The sequence below is a fragment of the Garra rufa genome, chromosome 6, assembly GCF_049309525.1.
Source record: "Garra rufa chromosome 6, GarRuf1.0, whole genome shotgun sequence".
Lineage (NCBI taxonomy): Eukaryota > Metazoa > Chordata > Actinopteri > Cypriniformes > Cyprinidae > Garra > Garra rufa.
In genome coordinates, this window is record NC_133366.1 from 13,799,522 (window position 1) to 13,817,261 (window position 17,740).

Below are 17,740 nucleotides of genomic sequence, written 5' to 3' on the forward strand. Positions count from 1 at the left end.
AATTATATTTTGTATTATTAAAAACTATATCAAAACTTAATTTGTGATTAGTAATATGCATTGATAAGAACATCATTTGGACAAGTTTAAAAGCGATTTTCGCAATATTTTGATTTTTTTGCACCCTCAGATTACAGATTTTCAAATAGTTGTATCTCAGCCAAATATTGTCCTGTCCTAACAAACCATACATCAATGAAAAGCTTTCAGATGATCTCAATCTCAATAAAAATAAAAAAAATCACTTTGTTTACCCATTTATTCATTGATATCTTTCCTGTCTCCATGTTGAAAGAAATCAGAAGTGAGGTAGAGGTACGTCCTTTAGCTTGAGGCTTATTAATTTCACTTTTGGTATGCTATTAAAAAACTAATACGCGAGCCCAGCCCAGGTGACAAAAAAATAACACAAAAGTAACAATGCATTACTTCTAGTATGTCAAATTGATTAATATCGTATCCAAAATAAAAGTTTGTATTTACATAATTAGGTGTGTGTACTGTATATATTTATATGCATATATAAATACACACAGTACACACACATTATGTAAACAAATTTTATTTTGTATGCAAATAATCGTGGTTAAATTCATATTTCAGATTTTTGATTTAAATTATATACAGTTGAGATCTAAAGCTTACATACAACTTGCAGAATCTGCAAAATGTTAATTATTTTACCAAAATAAGAGGGATCATACAAAATGCATGTTATTTTTTTTATTTAGTACTGACCTGAATAACATTTCACATAGATGTTTACATATAGTCCACAGGAGAAAAGATTAGTTGTTTATAGTTGTTAATTTATAAAAATGACCCTTTTCAAAAGTTTACATATGATTCTCAATACTGTGTTGTTGTTACCTGAATGATCCAGCTCTGTTTTTTTTTTTATTTAGTGATTGTTGTTTATAAGTCCCTTGTTTGTCCTGAACAATTAAACTGCCCACTGTTCTTCAGAAAAACCCTTCAGGTCCCACAGATGCTGTGGTTTTTCAGCATTTTGTGTATTTGAACCCTTTCCAACAATGACTGTATGATTTTGAGATCCATCTTTTCACACTGAGGACAACTGAGGGACTCATATGCAACTATTACAAAAGGTTCTCACTAATGCTTCAGAAGGAAAAAACATGCTATAACAGCTTTTTGAATTTGAAGATCAGGGTAAATTTGACTCATTTTGTCTTCTGGGAAAGGAATATCTTCTTTAGCTTTTGAAGGGCAGTACTAAATGAAAAAAGAAAAAGATATTTAAGCAAAATAAGAAAAATGCACACATTCTGCTCAAAAGTTTACACCCCTGGCTCTTAATGCATCGCTTTTCCTTCTGGAGCATCAATGAGTGTTTAAAGGACGTTAAAGAACGTGACATCTGGAAATCCTGTAGAATTTAACCAATGAAATGATGACTTCAAAACTGTATGCATCAGACATTCAACCAACGGTCCGTGGGCGTGATGTCTGAGGCTGAGACTACAGCCCACCTGACACTCAAAAAAAACGTGGAGAATATGTAAGCCAAGACAGACAAGATGGTTGGGGGCTTTGTCTACATGAATCAATACGACTTCACAGTCCCACTGCGTAGTAGCTCTAACAATATTACAATACAAAAACAAACACCAACACCGTCTGTACAGGAGGTAAAGGAGCATCCCTGATCCTAATACCTAATTCCAAAAATAAGCTTGGCAACATAGCAAGCGCTCTAAGATTAGCAGAGCAGTATGGTTTCGCACAGAGAATAAAAAGAGTCTTTTTGGTCAAAGCTGCTCTGGATGACAGCTGTGAGGTTGGACAGATGGTGTGCTGGCCTGTAGGGGAGAAGCCAGCGAGACTGTGTCAGGACAGGGTTACTTGGTCACCAGTGAGAAACCGTGAGACCAAAAAGCTTATTTCTGCAGCACAGCGCCCAGCGGCCATGATTAGCATTTAATGACGCTTGCATACTGAGAGCACTACTCTCGCAGACAAATACTGTTCTGAATACTGCTAGCCAGTAAGAGTCTACAAAGTCTTGAGACTGCTTACAACTACAGATGGCTAAATATTTTTTGAAAAACTTATACTGATAAGAAGAGTAAAATGATAAGACAAAAAAAAAAGTTTGCATCTCTAGGGTTTTAAAATATATTGCTAAGAAATACACTGCTAAAACAAGAGCAAGTGCAAAAAATGAGGGTTGCTATCTCCAGGATGTTTTTAAAACACTTTCATACTGATATAAAAAGGCTTCCAGTTAAAACGCTAGAGATTTGATCATATGTGTGCACTTTACCACTGTATAAATGTGGTTAGCAGGAGGTAGAAGCTCTTGCTCTCTTCATTTGCTTGAGGCTACAATTTGGCTAACAGAGTTGGTGAACTGCAGGTCGATTTAATGCTGCTAGATTCTGTCTAAGAACAGACAATGATTACACTATTACACAACACTCAACTTATAATCTGCAAATTTAAACTACAAATTAAATTTAAGGGCATTTTCTGAACTGTTTAATAGATATACTCCCCAACACTCAACTAGCAAACCAACTACAGTAAGGTAAGATGAAAAGACTGAAGAAAATCATTTAAAAACATACTACGGCAAAACAAAAATGATACCAGAAATGATTTAAACATACACTGTTTCTGAACGATTACTGTATTCATATACATTGTTATAAAAAAAAAAAAAAAAATAGCCAAAACCTTAGTTCTGGTCTTAGTTGGTCTCCCAGCCTGGACAACTGGTTTAGAAAGATGGTTTTAGAGGCCATTTTTTGGCACAGGCCCGTTTTAGTTTTTTTTTCCCTAGCAGGAATGGTACTTTTTACCCTGGAAATCCAGAGATCTCACGAGAGCACAATTTGAATTGTCTCTGCAAGACACTCTGGCCTCGAGCAATGATGCATGTTACTGCAATACGTAAGCAATTGTGGGAACCAATCAAATCGGTGTATCTGATGTAGGCGGGCCAGAGGCAAGCTAAGCTGATGACGACAGCGCTGCGACGTACGGAATCATTTAGTAAACATTGAAAGAGATCTATTCTACAGATGAAAATCAGTTGTTTGAAACGGCTTTGGCCGCTACAAAAGAGGAACAGAAAGCCGCGCTCGAATCGTTCCTTTGCAAGAAGGACGTTTTTGCTGTTTTGCCGACTGGATACGGCAAGAGTTTAATCTATCAGTTAGCTCCGCTGGTAGTTAAGCACGAAGAGGAACAGATCCGAAGCGGGCAATGCCAGATAGCACTCGGCAGTCTCGAGTCCTGGTTGTTAAAAAGGAAGTGGTGATAAATGTTATCGAACAAGGTCTACCGGGACAACCTGATCGGGATTGTGGTGGATGAGGTCCATCTCATTTACAAATGGTAAGAGTCACTTGGTAAACTTACTGTAACGAAAAACGGAACTATTCAATAGTAATACAGTAGCCTAACTTGAACAGGACGATGTGTCTCGCTGCTGAATTAAACGCTAATGCTAGCGTCTATCCACATATTAGTTGATAGTTAATGAATAGTTTGATCGGACCTAATTGTTTTAATGAGATTGATTCGGCTGTCGTAATTAATAGTTATTAATCTTGTCACATTGTTTATGTTATAACATAAACTCTATGTTCACCGTTGCTCTGGATACGTCACACCATGTATTGTTGTGATTGGTCTGGAGTTATCCAATTGCGTGCAGTGAGAATTTCAAATGCATGCTTGGTGCCGCCCCTCGAGTTAGGTCCTTTTCATTGCTTGAGGCCAGACCCATAATCTTAATAGATTAGGGTCTGGATTTTTCCAGGCTAGGTACTTTTAAAAAAAGATTTTTTTTAAAAAACCTGAAAAAAATACTATACTACACTTTAGTAGCACTATGAGGTCATATGTGATCCTGGACCACAAAAACAATCATAAGGTTCAATTTTCTGAAATTGAGACTTATCTAAAAGCTGAATAAATAAGCTTTCCATTGATGTATGATTTGTTGGGACAATATTTGAGCGAGATACAGCCATTTAAAAATCTGGAATCTGAGAGAAAGAAAATCGCCTTCAAAGTTGTCAAAATCTTTGCAATGCATAATGCAAGTTTTGATATTTTTATGGTAGAAAATTTACAAACAATCTTCATGGAATATGATTTTTACTTAATATCTCAATGATTTTTGGCATAAACAAAAAATTGATCATTTTGACCCATACAATGTATTGTTGGCTATTGCTGCAAATATACCCATGCTACTTACGACTGGTTTTGTGGTCCAGGGTCACATATAGGCTCCTGCTTTGTCTAACAAACTGAATTTTATTACACTGAGTTCAATCTATGTCAGTCTACAGGAAAGTAATGCATTTTAGGCCCCGTTTAAAAGTTTATTTTTGGGTAATCTAATGACAAGTGGTCAGAAATTTAGATCACATGTTTTGTGATCCAAACCTACCCATCTGTCAATCCACCATTGCACTCATCCGTCAATCAAGCAATGGTTTTAAAATTTGCCATTTATGTGTAACTTAGGGTGTGTTCACACTTGAAGTTCGGTTTGTTTGGTTCATTCTTCCGGACCAAAAAGAAAAATGATACATTTGGACCTGGTCCGCTTAGCGTTCATACTGGCATTTTTGACAGCGAAGCTAAAGGCATAGTGATATGTTCACAACCAGATTGGTCGGGTTGAATGATGTATATTTCATGACGGAACTCACTAAAAACTCCAAACACAAGGAAAAGGTGCATTTGACTTAAAGGGATAGTTCACCCAAAAATGAAAATTTGATGTTTATCTGCTTACCCCCAATGCATCCAAGATGTAGGTTACTTTGTTTCCTCAGAAAAACACAAACGAAGATTTTTAACGAAAACCGGTGCAGTCTGCCAGCCTTATCATGGACGTGGATGGGCACCAAACCTTTAAAAGTAAACAAAAACATGCACAGACAAATCCAAATCACACCCTGTGGCTCGTGATGATACATTGATGTCTTAAGACACGAAACGATCGATTTTTGTGAGAAACTGAACAGTATTTATATCATTTTTTACCTTTGATACACAGCCACGTCCATCTGTCATGTGCACGAGTTTGGCATCAGTCACGTCACGAGCACGCGCTCTAGTGTAGAATACGCAAACGACGTAAGGGGAAATCAGTGAAAAGTCCCGGATGAGTTTGCGCAAACTAATGTAATCTTTTCGCTTTAAATCGGTTTAAACAATCAGGATACGCGCAAGTAATTACCATTTTGAATAGCCGCTATACCCACAATCTCTGTGCTCTGTGTAAACAATGAGTGTCGTATACATGCGACAGATCGCTTCCGGCGTTTGCGTATTCTACGACAGAGCGCGTGCTCATGTGACATGACTGATGCCAAACTCGTGCACATTACAGATGGACGTGGCTGTGTATCAAAGGTAAAAAATGATATAAATACTGTTCAGTTTCTCAGAAAAACCGATCGTTTCGTGTCTTAAGACATCAATGTATCGTCACGAGCCGCAGGGTGTAATTTGGATTTGTCTGTGCATGTTTTTGTTTACTTTTAAAGGTTTGGTGCCCATCCATGTCCATGATAAGGCTGGCAGACTGCACCGGTTTTCGTTAAAAATCTTCGTTTGTGTTTTTCTGAGGAAACAAAGTAACCTACATCTTGGATGCATTGGGGGTAAGCAGATAAACATCAAATTTTCATTTTTGGGTGAACTATCCCTTTAAAGCGGTGCTGCATGTGTATGACATCCAAGTACCCATTCACATATCGGTCGAATACACAAATGCCGCCTGATGGACTAAGTGCACTCATTGTTGCGTGCATATGATTTTATTTTCACCACCTGCGAACTCACTGTTTTTGGTTTGTTTAGAAGTATTTGGTCTGTGTTGCGTTCATATTTCATTCGAACCGCACCAGAGTTTGTTTGAAAACGGACAAGACCCATCTTTTTAGTGGTCTTGGTCCGCTCCTTTGGTGCGCACCAGGCCAGGGTTCGGATGGCAGCGTTCACACTTACTCAAATGAACCGCACTAACAGAGCAATCGCACCGGAGTTCATTTTAATCGAACCAAACATGACAAGTGTGAACACACTCTTAAAAAGACTGAAAAACTATGGAAAACCCATATAATTAAATGTAGAAGGTTTCACTGAGGCTCTACAGTGGATATGCAATGACACGGATCATGAAGCATACACATCTGAAGTTTAGCAAACGTATTTCAACCACAAGAGAGACCTGTTCGTAACTAAAGTCGATCACAAGTGGTCGCAGGAGACATACTTGAGACATTATGCATCTCACGTGACCACTTGTGATCAGAAGCACCTAGATGGATGTTAACACCAGGTGTAAACAGGGCTTTTGAATAGCAGTGTTTAACAAAAACATTTAACGTGCATATTTTGCAAGTGCAAAAATGTCCAACTCTCAGTTTTGGACCCAAAAAGTTGGCGTGAAATGAAAATACAACCCATTTATTTCTAAATGCATGTTATTATCTTATGAATGATTCATCCATGCATGCACTTAATTTGACAAATTTAGCTAGTAATTTTGAATCAAATTTAATGCAAGTTCCCATTCACATCTGCCTGCATCCAATCAACAACCAATATAACCAAGTACCTAGCCTACTTTTTTCTGCTTCACTCAGATCACAATAGAGAAAAAAAAAGATCTGCCGCTACCTCCATTAAATCACAACTTTAAGAGACCAATTATAATGCACACATGTAATTATTTGTATTCTCAAATATAATAAGACAAATCTATTTAGCTCTCTATGAAAAGCAAAAACAGTCTGAACATTTACACATGCAAATCCTATTTTTCCAAGAGAAACCAGCTCATTTTAAACAAGCACCCTGCTTGTTTGCTTCCACTTTATGCAAAACAAGTATTTGGATTTTGGTCGAAACTACTCCAATGAACTCAGTGTTTTATCACATCAACCTACAGGTTAAACTGCGATCATTATAAACTTTCAGAAATTCGTCAGTGATAAATGACGCTCATAATTTAGCGAGGTCACCCTGGCAACAAGACAAGCAATAAAGAAAAGTATGACCAGCTCCGGTTAAAGGGCAGGATTTCCGCTGTGGACAGGGGGGTTTATAAAATCCTCCTCCACATTTATCAAAATCACCTTTAATTATGAACTGCAAAGGAAATGCAAACCACAAACTAACATACACAGACCTGAAAGAGGGGATGGTACTAATCAAAGAGCACACAAGCAAACGGGCAAGTCATCGCAAGGAATTCACACAAAACCCATTCACAGACAAACAAGCGCTGTAAACTATTCTCGCCATACTGGTTCCAGACGAACAGTGACAACATCCAGCTCAAAGCACACACATTAAAGACTTTTACACTGGCACTGAGCAGAACAGGCATAAAGGCTGTACCAATGATTTCAGGTTGGGATTCTGGTTGTAGGTGTACACGCTGTACACAGAGAACTTATCTTTCCAAGGTCCCAACTCACTCACACACAAACTTTAATACAGTCCTTTACCTTCGAAAGTACACAAACCACATTCAACACTACCAGACAATAACACAGATATATCCTACTTCGTAGACTAGAAATACTTCATACTTCAAACACAAACTTAAAGTACAGGGCAGGCAAACATCCGCCATTCACTCATATACTCACAAGCCAAGTACTTACATCGAAAATCACTGTTTACTTAATTCAGACTACGGTTTGAACACTATGAAAAAAAGTATTTGTTGTATTAAAATGCACTGCCATATTAGCTTTACAGGTTATAACATGCCAGAAAACAAATTATTATTTTGAAAATCAATTATTCTATTGATTATCAGAATGACTAATCGACTCACCAATTTTTTTTCCCACTGATTAATCGCTACGCTTTTATGTTTTGCGATTGAAATATTGAGTTACACATATTCTAACTAATAAATAAAACAAGATAAATCTCTTTAAGACATTTGTACACTTTACTGTGTGTCTGTCACTAATGATTATTTTGGTAATACGAGTAATCTGTCAATTATTCTGACGATTAATAATAAGTAATTGGAAAATTTAAATTCTTTTTGTAGTAATAAAAAGTGAATAATAGCCTTTAAAATGAATGAAAATTCATATATAATAGCAATGAGGTAATCAAGCATCAAAAGCAAATAATCATATGCTTTGTTAAACAAAACTTAAAATACATAACATATTATAAACAATAGAGCTAATATACATTACACATTATAACAAATGCCTGCAGAAGGCCCCAACAGCCTGACAATTGTTTTTACAGCATTTAATTCAAACGTCCACTTAATCTGTAATATTTGGCCATTTCTTTATGATTAAAAAAAAAGCTACAGCCACTGTAATTTCTTGAATATGTGGACATCAAAACTTGTAAACTTAGAGTGAGGGTTTGAGCTTTTATTTTGAAAATCGAAAAGAACAGTTAGCATATTGAGAAAGGTAATGATGTATTCTCCTGTGTTTATGTAGGTTTATAAATGATTTGCCTTATAAATCTGATGAAATGGCACACGTTGCGTTCCCAGATTAACGTTATAATAAACCCAAACGAGTTTGAGACACTCCAAACATGTAAATGGTAACAGTTTGTGTGGAGCAGCATTTACTATGAACGGAGCCACTCTGAGACCTAAATATATGTAAATAATTAAAATGCATTTATTAAACCTGCATTGCATTTATTTAATTCAATTATAGCATTTGTGATTGTTTTTTTTTTTTAATGTGGAATGTGCCACTTCGGCTATTTTGTCGATTACTCGATATGATTTTTTTTAAATCGAATGCTCAAATAGAATCGAGGAATCGTTGCAGCCCCACTCTACTGGTTCGGCCTCATTTGCACTTATTATTAATTTTGCACTCTACTAGTGATGCGCAGGTCTGGGGTTTTTTCAAACCGCGGGTCCCGCTTTTATGAAATTATTTGGCCCGCCCCACACCACACCCACAACCATTAAATAGACATACTATTGTAATCTGTAATTCAAATGAAAACAGCCTTTATTTCAGGCCGAAAGTGATTGGAAACATCGCCCTGTAAACTGGCGACAACATACGATTACGAATATGAACCATAAATCATGTCATATTAATAACAAGATAATCAGTGGTGTAACGTTAGTGGTGCCGGAAGAAAAGTGGGTATAGCCTACGCTTCATTTATGAATTTCGTTTTGAACTTTCTATTTGAACGCATTCGTTTACTGGATCCTTGGACTGAAAAGTTTACAGGGGTTCGCTGGTTAAAGGAATTTCTGATCGTAAAAACCTGCTTCTTTTTATATGTAAGGTATTGTTTTCGTTATTATGTACTGTTTCGGGCGCAGGCGCATCAGGCTTAATCATCAAATACAGTTCAAAGCAAGCCGGCGCCACGGTCCTGACTGCATCATTACTGTCTTTATTGGGTGTTTTTAGCGAATATGTACATTTATTCACATATGACTGGATGTGGTTGACTGTCCTGATTTTGGCTAATGCAGCACACTACTGAATAATGCGCATCAGAGAATGATTTAAAAAATAGGTATACGCATAGCCGCCTGATAAAGTGGGTATACGCTGTATACCTGCGTACCCTCCACTACACCACTGTAGATAATGATAAACATTTTCAACATTTACAAAGCAGCGTTTGTATTCGTCTAGGCTAAACATTTTTTTTTATTTCAAATGTGTATAGGCTTACAGCCTACGCTAAATAACCACTAAACTTTTGTTTTATTTAACAGGCAGAAATGTTCATTTAGTGTTTTCACGTTCGCTGTGCAAAAGAAGAATGGCATCCACTGTACCGGGGTTTAATCTATTTCGCCTCGACTCCAGAACCAGCCCAGCAGAGCTGAACGTGCGCTCGCTTGAAGCGCTCATGGCTGGCGGCGGGAGCTGCTATAGCGCTTGCGTGTCGTGACGTGTTGATAACCTTATTAAATAACTTAAAATATGAAAACAGATATTCCCAAATATTAAATATAGGCTATAGGGAATTGCACGCAACATACATAGCTTTTTTTTTTTTTTTTTTTTTTTTAAATGACCCGCCCCAAACCGCCCCTCAAATAAAGTGACAATTTCTTTACCCGCCCCAACCCGACCCGCGGGGTCCGCGGGTTATGAGACGACCCGCGCATCACTACACTCTACATATTGTCGTAAGTGCCACAACTTCTACTGAACTGCATTTTTTGTCAACATCATTGATAATGGCAACTAATTGTTTCAGCCCTTATTCAACAAACGCTATAAATTGAAACATTTTATAAAATTCAATTTGGGGGGAAAAAGAGAAAGAGAGAGAGAGAGAGAGAGAGAGAGAGAGAGAGAGAGAGAGAGAGAGAGAGAGAGAGAGAAAGAGAGAGAGAAAGAGAGAGAGAAAGAGAAAGAGAAAGAGAAAGAGAAAGAGAAAGAGAAAGAGAAAGAGAAAGAGAAAGAGAAAAGACACTTTTATATATACACACAACTCAAAAGATTGTTTAAATATACTGTGCTAAAAACTTAAAACGTTTCATCTTGGGAACATCTTACATAATCTTAAGTCCTAAAGGTTGTCCAGACAAAAAAACATTGTCTCCTGACATTAAAATTTCGGCAGACCAAAAACATTTTACAGAAAAATTTGAGCTACAACATTGACATTTTGGTGGTTCATCTGCCTTCAATGACTCAGTCTAGTATGGCCTATACTGAAATAAAGTATTAGTTTCCCCAAAGTGACAATGGCAGCTTATTCAAACCTATATGACCTTCTTTCTTCAGTCGAACACAAAAGAAGATATTAATCCAAATGTCTAAGCTGCTCTTTTAATTATAAAGAAAATAGATTGGCAAACAAGGAAGAAACCCTTTAAAACATAAAATTAGTTTTGACTTTGTCTAAGTATTCATGTTTTCAAAACCAACATAAGAATGATTTGTTTATTCGAGCATCACAAACAATTCAAAGTTGTTAACGGCTACAGTTTTTGTTGGCCAAAAGACAGTAGGTTGCTAGCATCAGTCACCGGTAACATCTGCCAAATATGAAAAAGGGACAGACACTGAAATAGCAAGACACTAAAATTGCATCAGAAGAAACAATCAAATCAATGTTTCCCATAAACTTTCTCCCCAACTCACTTTCACTTAATTGACGCGTTTAAATGTAGCAGATAAATTCCATACATGCTTCGCAACAGTGAAAATAATCATCGTCAAGCAAAATAAATTCAAGCAGCCTATGTCTTATTAAACTTAAATTATATTTTCAGAAATAAAAAAAAGTGAGCGATGCTTGCTTATGCAAACTCAACGCCACAATGCAAAACAACGTTGTGTTCTTTTAAAACGTGTTGCTACATGGATGGGATTTTCACACATTTATGCACCAGGAGGAAATCCACAATTGTGCTTAAATGAGTAGTTAAGTCAAAAAATTAAATCTGTGTCATCACTTTACTCACTCTCATGACATTTTAAAGAATGTTCTTGACATTCTCTTCCACACTATTGCAATTAACCAAGCTTAACCAAGAATATCTTTGGACCAAATGTGCAATATCACAAATCTTCTGAAGCCATTCGATAACTCTTAAAAAGTTACTGTCTTCAGCAAATATTTAGAATGAATTGGTTGAGCCAGTTCACAAATTGGTTAAGTAATTCATTCCCATTGATTAACTTCAATTTTGGTTTGTCTGACACACAAAACTCATGATACTTTTACTTTAGTTTTGTCTCTATCAGTTGTGACAGCATGGAAAAACACAGCCAAAACATTGCTCAAATGTTTCCTTTCATGTTTGACGGAAGAAATCAAGTTAATAATCTTTGGGTGAATTATTAATTTAAAAACAAAAGCAAATCTCTCCTCAATAAAACTCACACACATCCATAATCTCAAGCATGAGAAATACTAATGCCTACTTATACTTGTATATATATATATTCTATCAATAAATATACCATTCAATTCAAATCTTGTGGGCTGGCTTGCTCCTTAAGAGACTCAAATAAATTAGCAGGGCTAATTAACTTTTGTGAAAAAACAACTGATTTGATATAAAAAATAATGCTTTCTTTACAAAAAGTCTTAAATGTGTAAACCCGTAAGTGAACTTACCTTGAACACCCCTCAGGTTTCAGAGTCTCCTGTTCTCCCTCATCTGAAGACCATGCAAATAATTTCCACTGTAAATAGTGTGTGTGAATTTGTAAGCGCCTCTTCTCTTGTAGATTAAACCAGTGAGCTCAGGAGATCACAGACTCTATCCGAACACCTGTGGAGAAAAAAGCAGTTCAGAGTCAGACCACAAACATACACATAACCGCAGAAGATCTGAAGATAGTGCTAGATGTTTGACGGTGGTAGAGGTTGTTGTGTGATTTTTCTTATTTGAGCATTTATTCTTAGATGTCAAGTAGAATTAGCTGCACTCAGATTATGTGCAAGTCATAAAAGCAATGATGAGATTTCATGGAAAGTGCAGAAATGAGGGCAAAAACAGGAAGCCGTTTTTTGAAAGTGTGGTTCCAAATAACGCCAATGCAGTTCGACATTATTCGGCAGCAAGAAACTAAGATTCAATAACGAAAACCCAAACTGTTCTTATATCACAGTATGCAATATTTCAGACAATTCGGTATTGGGCTTCTCTTTATTGCACAGTAACTTGGGACAAATACCGGGCATTATTGCTGAATGCTGTGGTGAGGCCAAGCCAAAACGAATAGAAGGCTTGCCAGAATAAATCTAAGAAACATTAGAACTTTCCCTCCTTTTCAATCGCTCTAACGAACATCACCACATGCTAATTCTTGACAAAACCAAACCTACGGCAGCAATTACATGACTCACTTTGTGGATAGGTACAACAAGAATTCCATTCTCTAAACACACACACACACACACACACACACGTTAAAAGAATGGGGGAAGATTTCCCTCAGGTCTGCTATGTTGTAGTCTACAAGACTGACAAAGTACATTTAAGGTTCAGATCACAACCATAAGTGATTTTAGGCAAAAATGAACATGCAAAGCGGTTGGTTCATAGGCTCCTAAACACAGTAGTTAGGTTAGATAATATCTTCCTTCTTAAACTCAACAAAAAGCATCTGTATTTTAAAGGTCAGCCCTTACCAAGAAAAACACTGTAATTTATTACCCCTAATAGCATACAGCCAGCAATTTAGTACACAATCCGTGTATTTATTCCTGACTATAAAACAAATTTGATGTCATTAATAAACATACTTCCTCATCAATATCCAAATTGTGATCAAAAGTCACAAGTCAAAAGTTTACAAACACCTTGCAGAATTGGCAAAATGTTAATTATTTTACCAAAATAAGAGGGAAGAGTTGTTGGTTTTTTTATTTAGTACTGACCTGAATAAGATACTTCACATAAAATACGCTCATATATAGTCCATGAGAGAAAAAAAAAAAAAAAAAAAAAAAAAAAAAAAAAAAAAAGAGTTGAATTTACAAAAATTGTCCTGTCCAAAAGTTCACATACACTTGATTCTTAATACTGTGTTGTTACCTGAATGATCCACAGCAGTTTGTTTTGTTTTAGTGATAGTTGTTCATGAGTCCCTGGTTTATCCTGAACAGTTAAACTGCCTGCTGTTCTTCAGAAAAATCCTTTAGGTCCCACAAATAATTTGGTTTCTCAGTGTTTGTGTATTTGAACCCTTTCCAACGATGAACGTATGATTTTAAGATCCATCTTCTTACACTGAGCAAAACTGAGGGACTTATATGCAACTATTACAGAAGGTTTAAACGCTCACTGATGCTTCAGAAGAAAAATAAACAATGCATTAAGAGCTGGGGGGGGGGTGAAAACTTTTGAAGATATGGGTAAATGTAACTTATTTTGCAGTACTAAATAAAAACATATGATGAATGAAATATGTACACATCTTCATTCTGTTTAAAGTTCACACCCCTGGCTCTTAATACATTGTGTTTCCTTTTGAAGCATCAGTGAGTGTTTGAACCTTCTATAATAGTTGCATATGAGTCTCACAGTATGAAAAGTCCTCAGTATGAAAAGATGGATCTTAAAATCAGTGTCATAGTTGGAAAGGACTCAAATACACAAAATGCTGAAAAACCAAAGAATTTGCGAGACCTAAAGGATTTTTCTGAAGAATAGCAGGCAGTAGAGGGAAAACAAAACAAAAAACAGCCATGGATCATTCAGATAAGACCACAGTGTATTAAGAATCAAGCATCTGGAAACTTTTGAACTGGGTCATTTTTATAAATTCAACTATTATTTTCTCATGTGGCTATATGTAAACATCTTTTAAGTGAAATATCTTATTCAGGTCAAATAATTAACATTTAGCAGATTCCGCCAGGTGTGCGTAAACTTTGACTTCAACTGTAAACGCCACTTTAAAGACCAGTGTTTAATGTACATCCATAATGCACTAAAAGTCACTCAAGTTCAAACCAGGGTAACCAAAGGTTGTAATACCCATAAATAAAACATTCAAGGTTATACATTCATACTTAGAAACCACACCCAGCAAACATAGGCTTTCCTTTTGAAATAATATCACAAATATTCAAAGTATGAGAGTTCCTTGACTGTGACAACCTTATCTATATTGAGCCCAGCTCAAGCACAAAAACTTCCTAAGGTCAAACGCATATTGACAGGATTATGAACAAGACCTAGTTCAAAAACACCTTGGTTGCTTATGTTTTTGCTCATTTGTGATACACCCTGCTGTGTGCAGGCCTGAGCAGAGTTAACTAGCCTCTCTCTAGTAACCCAACACAGATACCTGCACACAGAGGAAGCTAATAGACAACAAAACACCATTTATATCTGCAGCCGAGTTGCGTATCACATTTAGCTGGATATACGGTTTCAAAACGAGGGTTTTAGCAACATTGTAAGAAAAGTAAATGAGGTTTGATGTAACAATGGAGTGCTGTAAAAACACGCAGCGGCGGCCTCACGAACTTCCTTGTAACCTGGTGGATTCTCTGAGGAGGACAAAAAACCGAGGAAAGTTGGGGAAGCAACGGCGTTCGCGAGAGAAACACTAGTGTTTTGAACGTATATCCCCGTACGCACCGTGCGTAAACGTTTTAAGATGAATAGTTGAGATTTGTGGCGATTAAAAGTAAGTATGTGAGAGGGAAAACCGCGGGGTGGGAAAACAAGCTTCCTTTAGCATCTCCAGCCATAATGGCATTTGCAAGAAAGTTATACGTGCCCTACTGAATGCATGCTGATTCCGAAAAATATATAACACAATCTTTAACTGAGAGCGCTTAGAGTATACATTGGTAACGTTAAAAACCAAATAACCCGAAATGAGTCATTCTTTGGGGTTTCCTAAGTATAATTCAATGGGAGCCAGGCCAATCGAGCATGGAAGAAAAGTATGGACGAAAGCAAAACAAATCTTACCCATGTTGAGCACGGCAACAGCGAATATTCCACACAAAGCACTTTTCCCATTGCATTTGCAATTGATAAGATAAATCAAGGTTCCGCGAATTCCATTCCCACTGAAAAAAAGTGAAGTTATTCCACAAGCGAGCGCATTCCCCTCATTATAATCCTAGAGGTATCCCATTTTCCAAAGAAAAAATTCAAGAGCATGGATGCCCGAGCCTTCTCGCTAACAAAGGGCGCCGACAATCCTAGGTAAAAACCCCAAGAATCGGTGTAGGAAAAAATCTCAGCTCCGGACTACAAATGGCCAAACGGCAGATCCAAGACGTCCCAAACTTATGCAGCCCTTTTTTCTCTCTCAAAGAAGTTGTTCCTGTTTCGCCAAAGCTTGGGGGAGGGGAGCTGTTTTATCAAGCTCCTGGCCAAAGAGAGAGAGAGGGAGAGAGCTTAAAATCCTGCAGGCTCTTGTGTGCTAGAGATCCACTGGAATAAACGCTTTAAATCAAGCCTGCAGTGTATTTGTAGAAAGAGTGATATGCGTTAAAAATAGCAGTGGATCAAATAATAACCGCAGCTGGCTGCACCGACACAAAGATCTCTTATGAGAACCAACGTCGGTCCTTATAGACAATGTATCGTAACGCTTGATTTTTTTGTTATATTACTCGACATTATATGTTTCAGATGCGAAAAGGATACTCTATTTCCTTTATCCTTTGGACTGCTCTCCTTTACAGTGGTTGGGAAAAGCCGCTATATTTTAATGGTGAAAAGTGTGCGGTTGGAAAAACACAGAGGGGTGTCCGATTCCTCGCGACGGGGCTTCGCGAGCGACTCGCTCTCCCCAAAACGTGCTAGTCACAGCCTTTCCTTATGAAACACGGGTGATTAAAATAGCTCACGGCACTAACATGGCTTCCCCCATCAGAAATAAGCGAGTGCCGCTGATGTGTGCTCACCTCCCCCCCTCTTTGATCCGGCCGGATGGTTCAGTCCATATTGTGATAAGTAGCAATTCTAGGTCAGGTTGACTCGCCATTGAATATAGTGACTGACGGCGGAGATCAATTCGAGCGAATGTGCTCTCAATCCACCCGAAATTCTTTGTCATTCAAATGAATGGCTAATCAACGCAAGGAAGAGCTCACTTGTGTAGTAAGGACATGTTGAATACTGCTGTGCAGCTGTTTTGTTGAGTGAGACACTGAGGTAAGTGGTGTCAAAATTGCAGTCACATCTCCTTTAGTTTAAGTGATCTTGCGAAAACATGTCATATCATTTTGATAATTATTATAACAAAGAGAAAACATTAAAGCATTAGTTCACTTCCAGAATAAAAATTAACTGATAATTTGCTCAGAAGTTCATGTCTTTCTTTCGTTAGTCAAAAATAATGTAAGGTTTTTAATGAAGACATTCCAGAATTTTTCTCCATATAGTGGACTTAAATGGTGCCCAACGGTCCAAATTTCAGTTTCATTGTAGCTTCAAAGGGCTCTACACGATCCCACCCAGGAATAAGGGTCTTATCTAGTGAAACAATCTGTCATTTTTATAAAAACGCATTACATAATCACGCATGCGTGATGTAGGCGGAAATACCGACCCAGTGTTTACAAAGCGAACGTGCAAAGAAAGTCAAACACCCTTTACAAAAAAAGTAAAACAACGTTGGATGATTTTTAAGTTTTTGGTCTCCCCTACCTTTCTGAACCAGAGTACACAGATAAAGAACTACCCGCTAAGACTTTTAATTTATAAAAATTTTAATTTAGCTGGATAAGACCCTTATTTCTCAGCTGGGATCGTGTAGAGCCCTTTGAAGCTGCATTGAAACTGCAATTTGGATCTTCAACCTGTTGAACCCCATGCAGTCCACTATATGAAGAAAAATCGTGGAAAGTTTTCCTCAAAAACCTTAATTTTTAAGGAAGAAAGAAAGACTAAACATCTTAGATGACATGGGGTGAGTAAATTATCAAGGAAAGTTTTATTCGGGAAATGAACTAATCCTTTAAACTTTATATAGAGATTGGTTTTCAGTCAGGTTCAGGTCCCTGATAACAAATTACAGAGAGAAACCCGTTCAGACTGAAAAGGAGAGTAACAAAAACCACCAGCAATCCAGACCAGCTCACACAACTTCCACCTGTCTAGTGTTTAATGTGATACATTAACAAAAATTATCCAGTCCTTACACATTCCACAAGTATATTCCCTACTATGTCAAATAAGTATGGTGAGTCTGAATATGCAATATTCATAACAATATAAATGGAACAAGTAGTGCATCTGTGCATCCAAGTGCAGCATAAAAAA

General features: G+C 37.2%; 1 protein-coding gene across 1 annotated transcript in view; it reads right to left on the reverse strand.

The window, feature by feature from the left end:
• The window catches only part of LOC141336839 (B-cell CLL/lymphoma 9 protein-like), a 59,516-nt gene extending 43,366 nt beyond the window's left edge, over positions 1 to 16,150 (reverse strand). Inside the window, exons 1-2 of the mRNA XM_073842568.1 lie at positions 15,434 to 16,150; positions 12,115 to 12,271 (exon numbers count right to left, since the gene is read on the reverse strand). The gene's annotated coding sequence lies outside the window, so the exon portion shown is untranslated. The remainder of the gene's footprint in view (positions 1 to 12,114; positions 12,272 to 15,433) is intronic.
• Between the last annotated feature and the right edge of the window lie 1,590 nt (positions 16,151 to 17,740).